The following is a 21,921-nucleotide window of genomic DNA, read 5'->3' on the forward strand; positions in this document are numbered from 1 at the left end:
TCTCAGGCCTGCACAAACTCCTGGCTGTGTTGCACTTTATGGCTACTGGCAGCTTTCAGGCTGTGTCTGGGGATGTCATAGGAATCTCACAGCCCACATTTTCCAGAATCTTAACACAGGTGATGTATACCTAACAACCTCTTCTATTTTGTGTTTGTTTTAATTTCTCTGTGGCCAGTTCTGTCCTAAAATCTCAAGTTTATTGTTCTTTAAAATGTTCACACAGGTTTTGGCTGTTTTGCAGCCACACATCGAGGCCTCAATCTGCTTCCCTACCCAGGAGTCTCAGTGGCATGCCGTCAGGGTAGTTTTCTATGAGCTGGCTGGCATGCCCAATGTGCTTGGAGCCATAGATTGCACACACATTCAGCTGAGACCACCTAGGGGCAGGCAGCACATCTATACAAACCGCCATTTTGAACACTCCACAAATGTGCAGGTGGTTTGTGATGCAAATCTCAAAATAATGAGTGTTGTTGCTGGTTACCCTGGGGGCTGCCATGACTCCTTCATCCTCAGTCAGTCATCCCTCTTTGATAAGTTTGAGGACGGACAAATGCCAGATGGATGGCTGCTGGGTATGTAATTTGATATGTGTAGGCCTTTGTAGACTTTGCCCAAATACAGGTGCAGATGTATTAACCTGTAGAAGGCATAAGGAAGTGAGAAACCAGTGATCTGTGCAAGGTGTTAAAGGCACCAGCCAATCTGCTCCAATATGTAAATTAACATTTAGGATCAGATTGTCTGCTGCCTTTATTACCTTGCACATATCACTGGTTTTTCACTTCCTTATGTCTTCTACAGGTTAATACATCTGCCCCACAGTGTGTTACTTATGCGTTGCTGTATCTTCACATGAATCACGTTACTATATCTGTCTTTTAGGTGATGGAGGATATGGCTGTTTCTCTTGGCTTCTAACTCCATTGTCCCGACCTGATACCCCTGCTGAACACAAATACAATCATGCACATAAGTCCACGCGGAATGTGATAGAAAGATGTTTTGGTGTGCTGAAATCTAGGTTTCGGTGTCTGGATAAGTCTGGTGGCCTTTTGTTGTATAGTCCCTCCAAGGTGACTCAAATTGTGTTCTGCTGCTGCTTTCTTCATAACATGTGTTTGCAACAACATCTGCCACATGTTGAGGAGGAGGAGGAGGAGGAAGAAAGCAGCCAGAAAGCAGAGGAATTAGAGACATCTGGTGATACTTGGAGTACTGATGTAGGGAGGCAGGTTAGGCAACACATCATCAATAGTTTTTTTTAAGGTAAGCTTGGTTTGCTTATTTCATTTGTTGTGTCTTCATAAATAGATGTTTTGGTTTTTTTTCAAAAACCATTACTCAGAATGTGTCTGTCTCCTTGACACATACAAACATACCCTCGCTATATGATCAACAAATGTGGCATGTGTATTGTGTGGATTTTAATATCAAAACAACAGATTATGAGTGCCATGTATTAAGTCTGGATAAGTGTTCGAAATCTTACAGTGCTAATTTCTTACAAGCCCACATCATCCATTTTTTATTTCACTTTATCATTGTGTGTAATGTCCTAATGCACAGGTTCACAAACTCTGCCCCCAGGACCACACACAGTGCATGTTTTTCTCGTAACCCAGTAGAAGCACAGGTGTATGAATTACTCACAGACATATGTAAAAAGGTTCACAGGTGGAGCTAATTATGTTACTTGTGATTCTGTGAGTAGACCTACAAAACATGCACTGTGTGGGTTCCTGATGGCCGAGTTTGAGAACCTGTGTTCCCAAAAAACACTCCTCAACATATAATATGTTTGCCTTGAGGAATACATGTGTCCCTATGTGTGACGCACCATCATATTTAAGACTCACAAACTTACTGTAATCAGGAATAATTTATTTCCTAATGTTTGATGCTGTAAACTTGATGATGTGTAAGTAAATACACAGTTTGCCACACATATACATTATTATAAAGTTTTTTTTAAATTGTGTAAAAGTACATATTTGTTTGTTTCAGCATCATGTGTAAAAACATGCTTAATAATTTTTAGCATACACAAACCTGTCCCAACAATACTGACATTCATTTGGACAATGTTTTATAAACAAAACAAAGGCAACATATTACAAGCCTTTTATGCCACTCAATTGTGTTCATCTTGTAATGTTGTATAGATAAGCTAGCTAAGATATGTATCACTAACATTGTAATTTGGATTATCTGCAGGCAAAGAGAATGATTGGAATCTAGAAAGAGTAATGATTAGAAAAAAATCAAGTGGTCAGTTTACTTCCTGCTAAAGACATTCTGCCTGGCTGGCAATTATTGTATCTGCAGGCAAAGAGAATGATTGGAATCTAGAAAGAGTAATGATTAGAAAAAAATCAAGTGGTCAGTTTACTTCCTGCTAACATGTATGTGTGGCTCCATCAACATTTTCCTCCTACAATACCCCAAAAAAATGACAAGGAATAAATGTGCGTACTTTTTTTGACACTTAATTTGGTGCACTTATAATTAATGATGTTAAAAAAAGGGGCAAGGAGCTAAGTGTGCTATTTTGTAAAGCATCAAAAACACTTGCTAACTTTACTTATCACAAATGTCTAACTTATTTTTGTTATGTTTTTTTTTTGGTGGCTGCTTGTCCTGCCCTTTGCCTTTAGCACTGTCATGTTGGCGTGCTCTGGTGGACCGTCTTGGTGGTGATGAGACTGGCGTGATATTTGGAGTAGTCGTACCAGAACTGCTGGTTGTTTGCTGTTGGTGCATGCATCTGAGTGTTTCATTCAGGTTAGTGAGGGTGGCATTGAGTTCACGTGTCGCAGCATTTTGATTGTCTACTATTCTGAATAAACTTTCATTAATCTTTTGACTGTTTTGAAAAATGCTCATATAAATTTGCTGTTGTCTGTGCTGTTCTTCCATTAGTCTGTGCTGTTCTTCCATTAGTCTGTGCTGTTCTTCCATTATGCGCTGTAAGTTGCCCATGACCTGTGTAATGTCTGTACGCATGAGTTCCATGGTATTGCCTATTCTGGTTGTTTGCTCATTTTGGCGACTCAGATTTCTTGAGATTCTTCTGAGGTGAGATGGTAGGCTTGCAAACATTTGTGTCTGCTTACGCAGGCAATCTTCATTAGTGGCCTGCTGTCTGGCCCAAATAGTCCAAAACACCTGATCAGGACCTTGTGTTCCTGGTGTTGTTGGGCTGTGTTGTGGTGGGGGTGGTGTGCTTTGCTGTGGTGGTGTACTCACAGGTGCTGGGGGCTCATTCCTTGCATTAATGGCTGCATTTCTAAGATGTTTGTCTCCTCCATGTCACTGTGTTGGTGTTGTTGCGGAGGGATGCTGTTCCCAGGACTCGAAGCTGAAATGTTAAACATATCTCCGTTAGCTATCCATATGGTTGGGAATTGATAAAAAAACACTACACATGGAACACATGTCATTCACTGTTGCTTTAAACTATTCTGCCTAGCAACATCATCACTCATAGCTTAAATACATAAATCTGCCTGTTTGTGGCAAATGTGTCTGGTTACTTAATTGTGAAAGCAAACACTTTAGTTTTATTTTAGTTCACACATACTCCAGCATAAAAAAAAACATTGTAATACATAATGTGTTACCTTATAGCTTTGTTCAAACAAACATAGTAATGTTTTTGTAGATATTTTGCAATGTTACCTTAAGCACACATGAGATTTTTGGAAAAACAAACTTACTTTTTACAAACAAACCAACATGCTTTTTTGTTGCAGCATCTTAGACCCAAAGTCATACTGTATGACTCAAGTGGACATACATATCTTTACTGGATGTGGACAAGGCCATTTAGTTTGGATTCCATTTCAGCTTTTACTTACTGCGGTAAGTATTTTTGATTTGGATGTGTGTGGACTTAATGCGGTTATGACTGATTATAATTATGTTCTGACATTTTACACTTTTTTTTCAGTTTGATACTCACAATCAAGATGAGGGGAGTGTGGATGACGTCTTGGAGGTGTGTCCAAAATTTGGAGTGGGGGGACAGAACATACGGACGATAATCTTCGTGGCGGGGTAGCCTGCTGTGTTTGTGGCGGGGCAAACGACCTTGCTTTCTTTTCGGCCACAAATTTCTTGTGGTGATGTCTAACAGAAGAGCCACTTCTGCTGCTCCATACTTCTTTTGATGGACCTTTTAATGAAAGTGCAATTTTGTTATGCCCATTCCTTTACAAGCATACCCTATACTACAATGGACACTTTACCTGCTTCCGCAGCGTCATCATCATCAGATGTGTTAGGATTTACTGGCCGACGAGTAGTACTGCTTTTTTCAGACACTGTATAAAATGAGATATATTCATAAATCATGCTATTGTGTATACATCCACCCATTATGCTTATAAACATTTTTTCCTTTAGAAATGCTTGTTTTTTACTTCAAAAAAACATAAGGACCAGAAATACCAAATAAAAAATAAAATTAAAAAAAAAACACTATGGCAACATCAAGACAGGCAAACATGTACAGGACACTGACATAGGCAACAAGTTAAAGGAATGGGTTTTTATTTAAAAAAAAATAATAATAATAATTTTGTATTGTTTTTAAAAATAATACAGATGCAATATCTAATTGGCTCTGTGATGTGGCACTCCAAATACACATTACCACTATATGACCACACAAAAAAACAAGCAAAAGTAAAGTTTACAAAAAATGCAGTATGGTGTCACGGTACAAATAGAAGCCAACGGAAAAAAAATTGGAATTTTTTTAAAAAAACACACCATTCTGTTAAGATGACATTACACATGTAAGTGGTTTACAAACCACTTTCCAGTACTCCAGCCTCTAACATGACAAGGACTTATTTTAATTCCAAAAAACATGGTTCACTTATATATAAAACATAGGGGGTCATTCCGAGTTGTTCGTTCGTTATTTTTTTCTCGCAACGGAGCGATTAGTCGCTAATGCGCATGCACAATGTCCGCAGTGCGACTGCGCCAAGTAAATTTGCTATGCAGTTAGGAATTTTACTCACGGCATTACGAGGTTTTTTCTTCGTTCTGGTGATCGTAATGTGATTGACAGGAAGTGGGTGTTTCTGGGCGGAAACTGGCCGTTTTATGGGAGTGTGTGAAAAAACGCTACCGTTTCTGGGAAAAACGCGGGAGTGGCTGGAGAAACGGAAGAGTGTCTGGGCGAACGCTGGGTGTGTTTGTGATGTCAAACCAGGAACGACAAGCACTGAACTGATCGTACTGGAAGAGTAAGTCTTGAGCTACTCAGAAACTGCACAGAGAAGTCTTTTCGCAATATTGCGAATCTTTCGTTCGCAATTCTGCTAAGCTAAGATTCACTCCGAGTAGGCGGCGGCTTAGCGTGTGCAAAGCTGCTAAAAGCAGCTTGCGAGCGAACAACTCGGAATGAGGGCCATAGTCAAAAAAATTTACGTAAAAAAAGCATAAAAGGAAAACATTATTGCAGGACAAATCAGAGACACAACAAGTCCAAACTACACATGCTAAATATCTGTCTGAAAAACACATGACATACAATAAAGTAAGATGTTACATTGGCTTTTAGCTAACACATGACATAAAACAATGTATTTGCAAACACACACTTGAAGATGGGAGTAATATGCAACGTCACATAACACAGATTACAAAATACAACTTAATATAAAAAAAAAAAAAAATAAAAATAAAACATGCTCACCATTCTTCCTTGGCCTATCTGAATTCCGGACAACTTCAGGAGGTATGACACTCCGCATGGGCTCCTCATACTCCAGATATCTTGCAATATAGGGCTGCCCACCACCGGTTTGCCGAGCCGACTTGGCCTCCTTGGCCATTTTGGACTTGACACGTCGCTTTATGTCATAGTACCGTTTGCGGCATGTGTCCTCCGTCCGCTTGACCACCCTCTCACTATTGACAGCAGCAACAACTTTCGCCCACAACACCGTCTTCCTCCGTGTTGGCACCTTAGCGGACTCAGGGCCAAATAGCTGCCTCTGATACTTCATCAGCTCACGCACCAATGCCACATTTTCTGCAAAACTAAACTTAACATTCCGCCCAGTCTTAGTAGTGGTGCGTGGCTGCGGAGCACTCTGACTGTCACTGTCACTTGAGGCTGCTGCAGCAACCTCACCCACCTCCTCGACCTCACTAACCTCACTAACACTCACCTCCTCCACCTGACCGACCTCCTCCCCCTCACTCACACCCTCCACCTCTGAGTCACACATAATTGTGTTTGTAAACAGTTAACACAGGAAAAAAAAAGACAAACAACACACTCCTCCACTACCACTACACAACTCACACCCACACACACACACACAAACACTGACAAGGGACTATAAAGAAAAATAACTTGGACTAAAAATGAGACAAAACCACAAAATACAAGACAACAAGAATGACAAGACGACTTTCAAACAAAATACCACACTCAGAAATCGCTACCAACACTACCAAACCACAAATTCACCTACCTCCACAGCACAACCTCCCTCCTCCTCACCACTAACTAAACCCACGAGGTGCGGACGGTTTGGGATGTATTTATATGGTTGCGCACAGACACTCCTACCATCTGAAACACAACCAATCACGAACGGGGAAGAAAATCGAAACTGAAAGTGAAAATGCGGCCGCGGGGAAAAAAAAACCCTGCCGCGTTTAACAAATCCAACAAAAACACGTACGCAAACGACAATGACGGCCGTAAATGTGCCAAAAAAACCCGACTGGCATCGACATCGGAAAACACGAAAACCATAAAGTCTAGTGCTTCGTAACTTTGCGTATATGGATTCAAAAAGTTGCATGAAAATGCACCCGATACAAAACGAGTTTAAACACTACACAAACCGACTCAAACACGAATATTAGTAAATATTGGCCCTAGAGAGCACAATGAGACTAATTCAGGTTCGGTCGGTTCTGCGCATGCACAATGTACAGAAAATCGGTTCTTTATGATGATGGGTGTAGGACGGGTCCTGAGACATAGGACCTAGAGCGGCAGCAGACTGTCAGTGATTGAAGTCTGCCGCCTCCTGGTGGGCGGGGAGGTGACAGCCTTGGTTTGTGTAAGCTGGGAAGAGGTCAGGTTTCTCCGTCTTAGAATAGAGATTTCCTGGCCTATGGGATAGGCGGCTTGGGGGCCATGGGTGCAGATTGCAGTACATTTTAGGTAGTAACTTCTATGAGTCATATATTCCGCCAACATATGGTATCAGATGAGAAAGCTTTCTTGGGCGCATTCGAGCCTGGCAACAGGGGAGTCAAAGGGGACACCTGTACCGGGCCACATGGATTAGAGGGGCCCCAAGGATATGCCACTTAGTGCCTGAAAGGATTTGACCTTATTTTCTTTAACCCTCGATGTGATGGCCTTACAGACGTCTGGAGTGTAAACTTTTAACCACAAGGTACATGCACACACAAGCAGTTAAAATTCACACTGTTTATTATAAAGTTAACAAGAGTATATAAGACAATGCATATGGGTGGAACTGACAAGTGTAAAAGGGCTCATTGGCTTAGGGGTAGGTGCCTGGGTGGGGTACGTAGGGGTGGTTAATACTTGACATAACATAATTGGATATAGCAGTTGCCAGGCAGATGTTATATATGTTGCATCAGGCGAAACTTAACAAAGGATCTTTTAGTAACACACAGAAGTAGAAAAAGCAGGTTTCATCTAGTAGAGAGCTGACCTTGGATGCCAGACCCACACAAGCCTGGTATCTGTATGAGAGACAAAGGCATCTAACACAGGGCAGCAGCATCCATTGCAAACACATAAGAGTTCATAAAGCATGTTTTAACCCTTCACTAGGGAAATAGAAATATTCACTTTTATACTGTAATTATTATAAGGAAACTGATCATATAAAAAGTAATATGTACAAAGACAGAAGAGGTAACCCTTCAATCCCCTCTTAGAATCATGATTATTATATGACATGATTCTTGAGTGAGGCTCCTTTCTTGTTCCTCCAGTTCTTGAGATATTGGACATAATCGTCGGGTCCCTTACTATCAGAGGAGGTGACAGGACTGGTGGTTATGTCATAATACATCAGGGCCTTATCAATGCCTTTGGAGGTAAGTTTCTTTCCACAGGGAATTACACAATAAACTATAATGCCTAAAAGAATTAAAGTTATGAGTTTAAATATGCTTATTTGCACAAGAGCCTGTTTCCAATTTTCAAACCACCCAAAATATTGGCTCCATGGGTTATCAATACCTGAATTTTTCTTAAGTTCTATGGATAAGGTTTCTAACTTGTTTATGGCTAAAGTAACCTTACCATTGGGACCAGTGTTGTCAGGAATATATGTACAACAGCCTTCCACCTTACTAATGTAAACACATGTACCGCCTTTTTCTGCTAGGATCATGTCAAGGGCCATTCTATTTTGGGATGTCATTTGGGAAGTGGCTTCTAGCTGTTCAGCTATACCTTTAAGAGCATCTTTGGTATCATTAACAAATCTTTGTTGATTATAATATATATAATTAATCCAGGCTACGTTTTTATTTACAGTTTCCCACATATGTAATAAATGTCGCCTAATGATCTAGTTTGGTTGACTAAAACAGTTGTTCTTTTATTTGCACAATACCCTGGTGGGAAGGTTTTTAAATTTCTCCCTGGGGTGATGTTAGATGTATAACAGGTATAGTTTCCAGGATATATGGTTATGGTGCTTCCTGGGTTGGGATTTTTTGACAATATGGGATATTCCCTTTTCCACATTTCGCACTGACTGTCATTTGTTTTGGTGTCATTAAAAAGGCTGAAAAAAAACAATTTTCTTGTTCTAGGGGTATATTAAGGGGCACTGTACCTAGGTGGGGCCTAGATTTGCCACAGACATAACAGTTGCTTTTATTGTGTTTGTTAGCACTATACTTCATCCATTCCAACCAAAAATTAATGTCAGAGAAACCAGTTTCAATAGCTAGGGTGTCTTCAAAGGTAGGGTTAGTAATAGCCACCATATCTTTAAAAGTGGCAATATGGGGCTTTAAAGGTTTGTTTTGGGGAGCAATTTTAGGCTGGTATTTTGGGTTTTTATACATATCCCATAAATAAAACATTTGCCTTGCACTATAATACCCTGCTTGCCACCATATACCAAGTACATAAGTCTCATTGTCGCTTCTGCTAGGGTTCACTATGTTTAGTCTAAACCTGTATGAATTTGGGCCTTCATCCATCTTATGAATGGATAGTCTAGAAAGTAGGGGTACTCCATATTTGCTCCATCTATTCTTTGCAAACGATGGGCCATATTTCCAATCTACTCCTGTATTCCACCCCACAGCTTCCCAGGAATTACAATTAGATCCATAATATCTATTGTCATAGTACCATTCGTCAGTAACACAAATATATACTGTCTCAGACATTCCTGATTTCCTCCTTTGTTGTATATAATATTTGTCATCAGCAATTTTGGGGAACATAAAATAGTCAAGGATATATGTGGCTACGTGTGTATTGGAGGAATTGTACCACAAGGTGGGGATCCCATTAGTCTGTGTAATATCAACCTCACATATTGTGTGGTGAGTGAGGGCCAGTAGGGCTATCAAGGTAGTCCCCAGGATAAAGATAGGGGACAGGTTCCTCATCTTCTTCTGTTCTTCTTTCTTCGCTAGGTGGGAGGTCAGGGCTGTCTGCCCCGGTTCGTACCTCACTGGAATCACTTGCTTCCCTCTCTAGGTCTGGTCTAGGAACCTTTTTTACTCGGGATGCATGGATCCAGGTAGGACTTTCCTCTGTCAGGACTGCTGTTCGGGTAACTGCTACGACCTCTGTCTCTGGACCATAGGTGAAGTCTCCTGGGCTCTTGTTCCTGGGGAGCACCTTCACCACGACTCTGTCTCCGACTTTAAAGGGGTGTGTAGGTTCCTGTGGATTCAAAAGGGTTTTTACAAACAACCTCATGTTCAATTTCATTCAGTTTTGTTATCAGGGACCTGACATACTCTTCTCTGATGAGTTCTAGATCTCCTTCCTGTATTACTAGTGGTTTCCTAGCCCAGGGTGTAGGAAAAGGCCTGCCCATTAGTATTTTAAATGGGGAGTAACCTAGAGTTTTCTGTGGGGTATTCAAGATGCTGGTGTTTAGCTTTATTAGGGTTGTTCCTGAGGCAAGTGATGCATCTGCTAACATACTGGTCCACAAGTGATTTGGCATTAGTAACATAAAAATCACTGGTTAGTAGGAGGAGTGTTGTGGCTTCACCACGGTGACCAACACCACGGCACTGGGCAACGAGCAAAGGGGCACTGGACTGGGGTATACAGGGTTTCCCCTCTTTGCAGATTAATCCTGATTTAGGATTTTTTCTGCAGAATTGGGTAAGTCCAGTCGGAGAGATCAGTATTAGTCGCAGCAGCTTGAAGTTGAGTGAGCAGATGGACGTTGTCAAGGGAGGGACATGCTCTAGTGAGTGCAATGAGTTCTGCAGCTTGCGCGGACTGATAAGGTATTGGTAGGGTTTCCAACACAGTATCAGGGAGGGTGACAATGGCATAGCTAGCCTGGTATGTATTGTCATTGGGCCTACTACAGGAGTCGTCAACAAAAACAATGTCTGTGCCTGGTATGGGAACGGGAGACATGTCAAGTCTGGGAGAAGTTTCAGCTTCAATGGAAGCAGCACAGTCATGTAGGTCGGGTGGTTCATCCTCGGGACCTTTCAAGCCTAAAAGGGCATTGAGAATGGGTGCAGGGCCAGAAGAACCAGCAGTGTACTTAATGGTAAGGGTAGGGTTACTCAAAAGGAGTACTTCATATCCACTAAGGCGTTGTGCTGACATGTGCTGTGTGTAAGCCTTTAAGTATTGCCAGGACATCATGTGTGGTGTGGAGTACTGTGATGTGGCCTAAAGTGAGGGTAGTGGCCATTTCTGCAACCATTGCACAGGCTGCCAAAGCCCTGAGGCAGGCAGGCATACCTTGCACAGACACTGGCATGACTTTGGAAAAAAAATGCCACGGGGCGCAACTTCCCTCCATGAAACTGTGTGAGCACCCCCGCCATGGTTTTACAATTGTCCCTTGCATATAGATGGAAAGGTAGTACATAACTGGGGAGGCCAAGTGCCGGACTTTTCATCAACATACATTTTAAACTTTCATATGCAGTTAACATTTCTTGTGACCATTGTACAGTTTTAGGTTTGTCCTTCAGTGTGGCTTGTCTCAAAATGTTATCACAATAAGAGCAATCAGATATCCACTGTCTGCAGTAATTTACCATACCCAGGAAGGACAGTAGTTCCTTCTGGGTAGTTGGGGTGACCAGGCCCAATACAGACTGTATGCATTGTGGACTGACTTTTCTCTCTCCCTGAGTGAGCACAAAACCTAAGTAATCAACATGCTTTTTACACCATTGCATTTTTATTTTGGACACCTTGTGTCCACATTCACAAAGCCAGTTTAGTAATGAAACACCATCCTCTCGGCAGGCCTCCTCAGTTTTACTACAGAGCAGCAGATCATCTGCATACTGTAGCAGGACTGAACCATGGTGAGGTTGCCAGGGCCTCAATGTGGCCTGGAGACAACAGGTGCGTCAATAATCTGCACCAGGTAAGTTGTTTACCCTCAAAAGAAAAGGCAAAAAGTAATTGTGTCTGTGAATCTACAGGTATGCTGAAAAAAAAGGCATTCTTCAAATCAATTTCAGAGAAGAACACAGCATCTGCAGGGATTGCAGAAATGAGTGAGTTTACATCTGGAACAATTGGTGCAATTGGGACAATTAACTGATTGATCGCTCTGAGATCCTGTACAAATCCCATACTACCATCAGCTTTGGCAACAGGGTTCACAGGAGTACAGTATGGTGATACAATATGTCTGAGATACCCTGTTGTAAGAATTGCTGTATCATGGGGCGGAGACCTTCTATCTTTTCTGGTGAGAGGGGGTATTGCATAAGTCAGAACACAAAACACTGGCTGCTGCACCGCTGTCCACTAAAAAGGGAATTTTACTTCCATTTATAATAAGTGGCAGCAGAGGTGAATCTCACTATGACGGGAGAGTTGAATAAAGGCTGGGATACCCTCCTCCGGGCCCCGTCAGTGCGCGGGGTCTTTGGAATGTTCCCTGACTGCGGGGTTGGTTCTGTCTGTCAAAGCGTCTGGAGCTCTGATAGTTATGAGTGGGCGCAGGTTTCTTTTTACAAGCTACAGCGACAGGCAAAAAAAACACAGGCAAAAAAAACTTCCTTCATATGTGTATAGCTGCGTCCTTTGCAAGTTTTGCGTAAATAAGATATACAGCCATCGAGGGTAATGGTGGGCTTGGGACAGTGTTTTACTATTATCTAAACTCTGGGTTATTGGTGCGTTAGGGATAGAGCTAGTGGACGCACCCTCCAGCAGTGAAGTTGGAAGCGATCCCATTTAGTGTGAAAGGGTTACTGCTGCCAAGAGATTTGTGTCTCTGAGCGCAGGATACATTGGAATGCAAAAAAGGGGGGGGGGGGGGGGCGAGAGGGATTTCAAAGACTTACAATTCCTCTGCAGCTTCGCTTCTGTGCTATTGGAAACTGACATTTTTTCTTAAATCTCCATATAGAAAAGGTAATTACTGCCTTCCCGTAGGAATGGGTCCCGTCCTGCTTTCTCTGTCCATCCCGCTAAATTATCCACCCATGGGTTAACTAAATAATACTCTGAGGTAGAGTTACGGGCAACATACATCCTGCATGTCTCACCAGGGAGGGGCGGGGGATATGCAGTTTTTTTTACTCTGACTAGAGCCCATTGTCAGACAGTAATATAAATCAACAGTACAACTTTTTAAAAGAAAATTATCTAAAATATACGACACTCTACTTATACATAGGTCCCTCCCATAGTAAAAATGCAATCTACACCAGCTTTCTACGCAATTTCCACAACAACCCACAACAACTGTCTATGCAATATCACAACAAAAATGCAGTTTACAAAAAAAACCTTCTATGCAATTTCACAACAAAAAGACTTTCTATGAAATTTCACAACAAAAAAAATGCAATTTACAAAAACTTTCTATGCATGCATTAGCTAACACCAGTTAATTAGTCATTGACAATATCACAATATTATCTGTATAATGAGAACATGAAATCTTTTGACGGGTACGCTTACCTTCGTACAAGATGTCAGAAAAAATACAGCGTTTTAGACAGGAAGCAAGAAAAGTGTTTGAGTAAAGATATCTGGCAGACGAAAACTTACCAGCCGTCTGGACCAAATATAAGAACTTATCTCACTACAAACATACAGAAATATATAGGCGATCAAATCGGGGTATTCTCTACGTTACGTATAGACTCCCAGGTCTATTTTAAGTATCCCAGATACTAACGTCTTTGGAGAAGTGCGCTCGGACCCCTGGTCCCTTCTCAGACGTATCTTTAAGTCCCAGACATTAAAGATTCTATGGTATCCCTGATACCTGTTTTAAAAACTTCGTAATATTAAGTCCCGGACTTAAATATTACCTTGTCACGTGTTCCCGGAACACTGACACGGATTCAGCTTCAGTGTATGACCGCAATCCCGCATAGCAAAGACAGACAATAAATCTTCTATCTTTATTATTCGGGGACGATCACTGAATCCCGGACATAACCCCCAGCTGAAAGGATTTGACCTTATTTTCTTTAACCCTCGATGTGATGGCCTTACAGACGTCTGGAGTGTAAACTTTTAACCACAAGGTACATGCACACACAAGCAGTTAAAATTCACACTGTTTATTATAAAGTTAACAAGAGTATATAAGACAATGCATATGGGTGGAACTGACAAGTGTAAAAGGGCTCATTGGCTTAGGGGTAGGTGCCTGGGTGGGGTACGTAGGGGTGGTTAATACTTGACATAACATAATTGGATATAGCAGTTGCCAGGCAGATGTTATATATGTTGCATCAGGCGAAACTTAACAAAGGATCTTTTAGTAACACACAGAAGTAGAAAAAGCAGGTTTCATCTAGTAGAGAGCTGACCTTGGATGCCAGACCCACACAAGCCTGGTATCTGTATGAGAGACAAAGGCATCTAACACAGGGCAGCAGCATCCATTGCAAACACATAAGAGTTCATAAAGCATGTTTTAACCCTTCACTAGGGAAATAGAAATATTCACTTTTATACTGTAATTATTATAAGGAAACTGATCATATAAAAAGTAATATGTACAAAGACAGAAGAGGTAACCCTTCAGTGCCCGGCAGGGATGCAAGCTGTCTTGTCCTATGACAGTGAGAAGGCGGTGCAGGGAATAGTGACATGTGGTGCGGTCTATAGGGTAGCGAGCTGTAGGCGGTGTGGTCATGGCCTCAGAGTGACAGGAGCCTCTCACACACAGTGACTGTACGGAGTGGGTGTGCGCCCGCTCTTCTGGGTCCCACTCTGTTACAGGCAGACATGGAACATGTCAGCAGCTCTGCTGACTGGGATTCCTGTGCCCTGCGTCAGCCTCTTCTGGTGAGGTGTGAGAGCCACATGGTACCTGCTGTGCAGTGTACGGTTCTGGGCACTGGAGAGTGCAGCACAGGTGAGTCTCTTCCTGGGGTAAGAGTGGCGTGGTGAGGGGATACTGGGGTGTATGAGAGGAAGGAGAGAGGGAGATACAGACTGTGTTGTGGGGGGGGGGGGGACGAGATATTAACAATGTGTATATATAAATATGTATATACTGCATATCTATCTATCTATCTATCTATCGATCTATCTATATCTGGGGGGCCCCAGATATATCACTGCACTGGGCCCCGAGATTTCTGTTGCCGGCCCAGAACGCACTATGTAGGATTAGCCTGGGTGGAATATAGGTTGTAAGCTCCATTGGAGCAGGGACAGATGTGAATGGCCAATTATTCTCTATAAAGAGCTGCAGAATATGTGCGTGCTACATAAATAAATGGTAATAAATAATAAATACACCGCCCAATTCTCTAACTCCTGGCCTCTTTGTCATATTACACCTACACCGCCCAATTCTCTAACTCCTGGCCTGACTGTCAGGGCCGGTTCTTGGGCTTCTAGCGCCGCGGGCGGCCAATAGGGGCGTGGCTTCATACAGGGGGCGTGGTCAGTTACACCCCCTGTACAGTAGTAGCGCCGCTGAAATGATGTGCGGTGCGCGATGACGTCATCGCGCACCGCACAGCAAAGGTCCTCTCCACGAAGGGAAACTAGATGCTACGCGTCTAGTTCCCTTCACAGCGGGGGGCAGCGGCAGCGGGACAGAGCGGTACAGCGGGGGGCACAGCAGCAGCGGATCTTGCCATCGGGGGTTATTCCGAGTTGTTCGCTCGTTGCCGATTTTCGCAACGGAGCGATTAAGGCGAAAATGCGCATGCGCATGGTACGCAGTGCGCATGCGCTAAGTATTGTAGCACAAAACTTAGTAGATTTACTCACGTCCGAACGAAGAATTTCCATCGTTGAAGTGATCGGAGTGTGATTGACAGGAAGTGGGTGCATCTGGGCGGAAACTGACCGTTTTCAGGGAGTGTGCGGAAAAACACAGGCGTGCCAGGATAAAATGCGGGAGTATCTGGAGAAACGGGGGAGTGGCTGGCCGAACGCAGGGCGTGTTTGTGACTTCAAACAAAGAACGAAATGGGTTGAGCTGATCGCAGTGTAGGAGTAAGTCTCGAGCTACTCAGAAACTGCTAAGAATTTTCTATTCGCAATTCTGATAATCTTTCGTTCGCAATTCTGCTATGCTAAGATACACTCCCAGAGGGCGGCGGCCTAGCATGTGCAATGCTGCTAAAATCTGCTAGCGAGCGAACAACTCGGAATGACCCCCATGGTGCGGCGCTCTCCGGATGGCGCCAGCGCCCTCCGGAAGTCGGCGCCCCGGGCAAAAGTCCTGCTTGCCTGTGGCAAGATCCGCTACTGCTGACTGTCATATTACACCTACATGTTCTACATCTCTAATACCTAGCCTGACTGTCATATTACACCTACACCTCCCACTAGAGCCGTAACTAGACAGTTTGTTGCCCTGTGCCAGAAAAAGAATTGGTGCCCCCTCTCCCTCCATATTTAAAATAGGGACCGTGCGCTCCAAAAATATAGGGGGATGGCTTTATGGGGAAGGGGCGTAGTCACATAATACAGGGTGATTCAAAAGTCGCAGTATACCCTTTTGTTTCAAAAAACTGTGCAGGAAATAGGAAAACTGAATACTCCAGTAAGCATAGCCAGATTATGGAGGGGGGTGTAGGGCATACTGTACCCCGGGTCCCCCTCTGTCAGGGGGCCCCCCAGCCAGAGCACACTAACATCACTAGCTTTCCCTTTTTATGCAGCAGCAGAACCAGACAGCCAGCATGTAAGCAGGACAGAATGCAGTGCAGGCAGAGGCATAGGAGTATCAGATTTCATGAACTATCAATGGAGCTTCCCAATCAGAGGAGAGATAGGAGGGTGGAGAGAGCTTTAAGTGACACAGGGTGGTAACCCTGTGTCACTTACAGCTCTCTTCACACCTGGGTGTCTGAGTCCTGTGTAACTTGTTTTCTAATGAGGGTCTAGAGAGAGACACACATACACACAGAGTTCTCCTGAGTCCTATCCCAGTGTGTAAGTAGTACAGAGGCTGCTGCTATTTTTGCATGTGGCAAGATAAATTATAGATATTATTTTTCTATGTGTATGTGTAAGGTTGTTTCAGTTGTCTTTGTTCCACTACAAGAACATTTTATAAAATAGTTGTCTTTCAATTAGGTGGAGATAATAAACAGTACCCAGGCATTATTAAACTAATAGTAAAAATCAAATATACACCATTGGGATAAATTTGATATGCACAATCTATACATCCCAACATGACCCATTCCAGGAGGGACAAAATGCTCTCTACTTGGACTTCCCTCTTAAGTTATGATTGCAATCACCTGTGTTGAAACACCTTTCTTATCAATGAAATAGTTCTACACAGGTGGCACCAATTATATTTTGAGAGGGAAGTCCACGTAAAGAGCATTTTGTCCCTCCTGGAATAGGCCAAGTTGGGAGGTGTGCACAATCTTATACAATGCCCCCCCCCCTCCTCCATTGGTGGCCTCCTGTCCAAAGTGCCCCAGGCACCCCCAAGGCTTAATCCGGCCCTTCCAGTTAGGCGTGTAGCGAGGGTGGTTCCAGTGGAGCGCGAGCTCCGGGCGCTGGAAAAATTAGAGGGTGCGTTGCCGCCTGCCCACCACCTCCTTCTGTCCGCTATACCGCGTGCAGCTGTACAGGCAGCCGCAGAGCAGGAGGAGAAGCAGAGGGGGTACACCCTCGGTGCGCACCGTCCCTGTTTTAAATATGTGGGGTGCCCAAAGGAAAATCTTGCCCTGAGCTCCACAAGGTTTAGAATCAGCTCTGTCACCAATCTAGGATTTTTCAATATTTTTTCTTTTCAAATGTAACATGCCCCCAATTCGGTACAGGGAAGGGGGCGCCGAAACATACCCTTGCTCCGGGCACCATGGCGCCTAGCTACACCTCTGCTGCCAGTAAGGTATGGTTGAGGTGGGCTATCTTTTAGGGTATGTACCGAACATGGGCGCCATCTTGAAATCGGCCATATTGAATCTAAGTCAGTTTTTTCAAATGTAAAGGGGATCATGTAACATGCCAAACAACATCAGAATCTGCTAAAAAGTTTATTGCTGCAAACAGATTTGAAATAGCAGTTATGGTTCAAAAGTTAAAAGTTTGAGGTTATTTTGATGTCTGGAGAACAAAGTTTCCGTATCATAGCTGCAGATTTTAACAACCGGTACCGAGAAAGACCTCCAATTTCACATAACACTGTCAGTTGCCTAATTTCCAAATTCCGAGAAACTGGGACTGTAGCTGACAAGTCACGGAATGTCGTCCAAAAAGTGCTACTGACGAGACAAACTCAACAATGGTTTTGGCATCCTTTGTGAAGAGCCCACAATGCAGCACACAATGTTCATTCTCCAGACATCAAAATGACCTCAATTCTCTCATCTTTTGTCAAAGCCATCTTCAGTTACCTGCAACAAAAAAAGTGTTGTAACTTTTGAACCATAACTGCTATTTCAAATCTGCTTGCATCAATAAACTTTTCAACAAATTCTGATGTTGTTTGGCTTGTTACATGATCCCCTTTCCATTTGAAAAAACTGACTTAGATTCAATATGGCCGATTTCAACATGGCGCCCATGTTCGGTACATACCCTAAAAGATAGCCCACCTCACCCATACCTTACTGGAGTATTCAGTTTTCCCATTTCCTGCACAGTTTTTGAAACAAATGGTGTACTGCGACTCTTGAATCACTCTGCAGTACCAATTCATATTATACGGCACAATAGTGTCCGTTATTCACATTACACCATACAGCAGTACCCCTTACACACATTACACCACAATAGAGTACCTGATACACATTATGCAAGGTAAAGCCCCTGATACACATTTTATGCCAGATAGAGCCCCTGATACACATTATGCCAGGTAGAGCCCCTGATACACATTATGCCAGGTAGAGCCCCTGATACACATTATGCCAGGTAGAGCCCTTGATAACATTATGCCAGGTAGAGTCCACATTATGTCAGGTAGAGCCCCTGGTAACACTATACCAGGTAGAGACCCTGACACACATTATGCCAGGTAGAGACCCTGATACACATTATGCCAGGAAGGGCCCCTGATACACATTATGCCAGGTAGAGTCCACATTATACCAAGTAGAGACCCTGATACACATTATGCCCGGTAGAGCCCTTGATAACATTATGCCAGGTAGGGTCCACATTATGTCAGGTAGAGCCCCTGGTAACACTATACCAGGTAGAGACCCTGATACACATTATGCCAAGTAGAGCCCCTGATACACATTATGCCAGGTAGAGTCCACATTATACCAAGTAGAGACCCTAATACAAATTATGCCAGGTAGAGCCCCTGGTAACACTATACCAGGTAGAGACCCTGATACACATTATGCCAGGAAGGGCCCCTGATACACATTATGCCAGGTAGAGTCCACATTATACCAAGTAGAGACCCTGATACACATTATGTCAGGTAGAGCCCCTGGTAACACTATACCAGGTAGAGACCCTGATACACATTATGCCAGGAAGGGCCCCTGATACACATTATGCCAGGTAGAGTCCACATTATACCAAGTAGAGACCCTGATACACATTATACCAGGTAGGGCCCGATACACATTATGCCAAGTAGAGTCCACATTATGCCAAGTAGAGCCCTTGATACACATTATGCCAGGTAGAGCCCCTGATGCACATTATTCCAGGTAGAACCCATATTATGACAGGTATAGATCCCCCCCAACTCTGTGACTGACATGCCTTGCTGCTGGACCTTTGAGAGACTTACTCGAGTCCTGCTACTGCTTGGGGACTGCCAGTGTCTGTCCTCCTTCTCTTCCTCCCACCCTATCGCCCTGGCTCTTCGCGCCACAGGGCACTGTGGGTGGGCTGGGGGCAGGCTGATAGAGACGTCATCTCTCCCAAAACATGATGCAGGGGAAAAGTGCCTGGCTGTGAAGGGTGCCGGCTCCAGGCTGCATGTGAGATATTGCGATAATAGAGAGATCTTGTGCATGCCCAGTGAGTCACCCGGGTAAAGAGACAGTGCTGGACTGGCTGGGAGTGAAGTCGGCGGATGCACAGTACTGCTGCAGGTGCCGATAAGGAGAGCCGAAGTGGGAGGATGCGTTTCACTGGTAGGGTGAAATAACGCACTCCTATAACAACTCTAGGTATAATAATACATTTTGCTGATTTGGGTGCCACTTCACCGTGATATTGCGGTGAAGTGGGACCCGCCAGTTAAGGAATGAAAAAATCACTTTAATACATCTACCCCTGAGTGTATAAGTATGCCTGACATAACCCTTGAGTGTATGCCACTGATGCGGAGCTCTTGCTATCAGTACATCTGACTATATACTGTAGACATACACACACTGTTTTTATGTGCCGCTTTTAAATCTGTATATTTGGACGTAAATACGTCCAGTACATGATCAGATCCATTGGGGCAGATTCATTTCCAGGCATGAAGTTTCCAATTAGCTTAATTAGTCTGTAAATAGTTACAGTACTCACCTTTCGAAGCGGTGTCTTTTGCATCCAGTGTTGGAAGCTAGGTCTTCTGCAGCAGCGGTATGTAGTGTGTGTGTGACCGCTTGCAAGTTTGTATAGTGTCTGTGAGTGAGTGAGTGAGTGAGTGTGTAAGTAAAGTGTGTGTGTGTGTGTGTGTGTGTGTGTGTGTGTGTGTGACTCCTCCTGAGCCAGCCACTGGGAGAACATTTCCCAGCAGCCCGACAGCCTTTCCAGCAGCCCCCTCCCCTGTCGTAAAATGGAGTGGAGACCATCAGGATCCGCAGAGACCACCAGAGATCCCTGGAGAAGTGTTTTGGGTATTTTTATGCACTGCAGGGTTTTCAGCGCTACCATTTTTATATTATTGAATACCGTGGGTATCGAGAGCGCGCATACGCACGGTAATCCAAAATTGGGTGCGAGGTACACAAGACTTTTTTACTTTGCTAAACCTCGCTCCCAATTGAATCCCCCCATTTGTGTTTAATACACTGTGTAAAGGGCCCCATACACTAGGACGATAATGACACAGAGCTCCCTTTGACACATCACGGCAGGCAGAGCCCCCTTTTACACATAACGACAGGTAGAGTCACCTTTTACACATTATGGCAACAGAATCCTCCTTTACACATTATGGCAACAGAGTCCTCCTTTACACATTACAGCAGAGTCCGATTTTTACACATAAGAGAAGGCAGAGTCCCCCCCCCCTTTTTTTTTTTACACATTAGGCAAGCAATCCCCCTTTTTTACACATTACAGAAGCAGAGTCCCCCTTTTTACACATTAGGCAGGAAGATTACCCCTTTTTACACATTTGGCAGGGTTAGAGCAGGTGAGAGGAACGTGGGGAGAGATAAAAGGTTAGAGCAGGTGAGGACCACGTTGGGGAAGGGCTAGGGAGAAAGCAGGTGAGAGGAACACTGGGGGAGGGCTAGGGTTAGAGCAGGTGAGAGGAATGTGGGGTGACGGCTAGGGAGAGAGCAGGTGAGAGGAACGCAGGGGGAGGTTTAGGGAGAGAGCAGGTGAGAAGAACGCGGGGGAGGGCTAGGGAGAGGGCAGGTGAGAAGAACGCGGGGGGAGGTTTAGGGAGCGAGCAGGTGAGAGGAACGTGGGGGGGAGGATTAGGGAGAGAGCGAGTGAGAGGAACACCGGCGGAGCAAGTGAAAGGAACGCGCGGGGTGGTTTAGGGAGTGAGAGGAACACAGGAGGAGGTTTAGGGGATGAGAGGAACGCAGGGGGAGGTTTAGGGAGAGAGCAGGTGAGAGGAACGCGGGGGAAGGATTAGGGAGAGAGCAGGTGAGAGGAACGAGGGGGGAGGGCTCGGGTTAGAGCAGGTGAGAGGAATGTGGGGCGAGGGCTAGGGAGAGAGCAGGTGAGAGGAACGCAGGGCGAGGTTTAGGGAGAGAGTGAGAGAGAGGAACGCGGGGGGAGGGCTAGGGTGAGAGCAGGTGAGAGGAACGCGGGGGAGGACTAGGGAGAGAGTGAGAGGAACGCGGGGGGAGGTTTAGGGAGAAAGCAAGTGAGAGGAATGCAGGGGAGGATTAGGGAGAGAACAGGTGAGAGGAACGCGGGGGGAGGATTAGGGAGAAAGCAGATGAGAGGAACACGGGGAGGGCTAGGGTGAGAGCAGGTGAGAAGAATGCGGGGGGAGGATTAGGGAGAGAGCAGGTGAGAGGAATGCGGGGGGAGGGCTAGGGAAAGAGCAGGTGAGAGGAAAGCGGGGGAGGTTTAGGGAGAAAGCAAGTGAGAGGATTGCG

At 44.2% G+C, this 21,921-nt stretch overlaps 1 long non-coding RNA gene across 1 annotated transcript; it reads right to left on the reverse strand.

Annotated features, from left to right (window-relative positions):
• Window positions 1-884: 884 nt before the first annotated feature.
• On the reverse strand, window positions 885-14,264 carry LOC135050157 (uncharacterized). Its single transcript, XR_010241559.1, has 3 exons — window positions 4,254-14,264; window positions 3,968-4,180; window positions 885-3,364 (listed from the first exon to the last, which is right to left on the reverse strand). It is a non-coding gene; the product is annotated as an uncharacterized LOC135050157 (long non-coding RNA).
• Between the last annotated feature and the right edge of the window lie 7,657 nt (window positions 14,265-21,921).

The sequence above is a fragment of the Pseudophryne corroboree genome, chromosome 2, assembly GCF_028390025.1.
Source record: "Pseudophryne corroboree isolate aPseCor3 chromosome 2, aPseCor3.hap2, whole genome shotgun sequence".
Classification (NCBI taxonomy): domain Eukaryota; kingdom Metazoa; phylum Chordata; class Amphibia; order Anura; family Myobatrachidae; genus Pseudophryne; species Pseudophryne corroboree.